The 1,391-nt window shown below is 44.8% G+C and overlaps 1 non-coding gene across 1 annotated transcript; it reads left to right on the top strand.

Annotated features, from left to right (window-relative positions):
* The first annotated feature begins 705 nt into the window (after window positions 1–705).
* On the top strand, window positions 706–809 carry LOC112753739 (small nucleolar RNA R71). Its single transcript, XR_003178109.1, has one exon. It is a non-coding gene; the product is annotated as a small nucleolar RNA R71 (small nucleolar RNA).
* The last annotated feature ends 582 nt before the right edge of the window (window positions 810–1,391 follow it).

Below are 1,391 nucleotides of genomic sequence, written 5' to 3'. Positions count from 1 at the left end.
CTGGCTCGCACCTCCTCTTTGAACACCTTATTTTCTTGAATCTCTTGGCATATTCCATCAAGTAAGGCTTCAATCTTATAGAGCTTGTCATCAATTGATGGGTGATTCGGAGCAGATATGCTGTTTTGGTTTTGATAAGCGTGTGGAGAAGTGTTGTTGTGGGGGTGTTGAGATGTCCTCTGTGTGAACTGCTGGTGAGCTGCATTGTTGTTGGAGTTGTAACGTCTCTGGTCTTGGTTTTGATCTTGCTCACTTCCCCACCCAAAGTTTGGGTGGTTTCTCCATCCAGGGTTTTAGGTCTTGGAGTATGGATCATAGTTTTTCCTTGGTGAATTCCCAATGTAGTTGGCTTGCTCCTGACTACCCTCTGCTTCTTCATTCACTCCTTCTTGGGTTTTTGATGAAGTAGAGATTGCTGCTACTTGGTTCCTCTCCATCTTCTTGGTGAGGTCAGCCAGCTGCTGGGTAATGAGCTTGTTTTGGGCCAACAGAGCATCTACATTGTTTAGCTCCATTACTCCTCTTGTGTTCCCTCTTTCGGAAGCATAGAAGTAGTCGTTCTCTGCTACTGTTTCAATAACATCTATGGCTTCCTCAATAGTCTTCTTCTTGTTCAAAGATCCTCCGGATGAATGGTCTACGGCCTTCTTTGACTCATAAGAGAGCCCTTCATAGAAAATGTGCAGCTGCACCCATTCGTTGAACATGTCAGGTGGACACCTCCTTGTTAAGTCCTTGAACCTCTCCCATGCTTCATATAGAGTCTCACCATCATGTTGCCTGAAAGTTTGGACCTCAGCTCTCAGCCTATTGATTCATTGAGGAGGGTAAAATCTTGCTAAGAATTTGTTCACCACGTCTTCCCAAGTTGTCAAGCTTTCCCTTGGGAAAGATTCCAGCCACTTGGCTGCTTTGTCCCTAAGTGAGAATGGAAACAAGAGCAGTCTATAGGTGTCAGGATGAACACCATTAGACTTCACTGTGTCACATATTCTCAGAAAGGTGGTCAAATGTTGATTGGGGTCTTCTTGAACACCTCCTCCAAACGAACAGTTGTTCTGAACAAGGGTAATGAGCTGTGGCTTAAGTTCAAAGTTGTTGGCATGGATTGTTGGCTTTTGGATGCTACTTCCACAATTGCCTGGGTTTGGATTGATGTAAGAGCCCAAAACTCTTCTATCCTCCCCAGCATGATTTGCTCTACCTTCTCTCCCATGGTTGTGATCTTCTTCTTCATGATGGTTTTCCATGTTGTCTTCCATGTTTGGTTCAAAGAATTCCTCTTCTTCCTCAGCACCAACCACTTTCTTTCCTCTTGCCTCCCTCCTTAATCTAAGGAAGGTCCTCTCAGGTTCAGAATCGAAAGAAGTTGAAGCCCCGCTTCTTCTCCC

The sequence above is a fragment of the Arachis hypogaea genome, chromosome 15 (assembly GCF_003086295.3).
Source record: "Arachis hypogaea cultivar Tifrunner chromosome 15, arahy.Tifrunner.gnm2.J5K5, whole genome shotgun sequence".
NCBI classification, from domain to species: Eukaryota; Viridiplantae; Streptophyta; class Magnoliopsida; order Fabales; family Fabaceae; genus Arachis; species Arachis hypogaea.
This window is presented reverse-complemented; position numbering and strand designations above follow the sequence as displayed.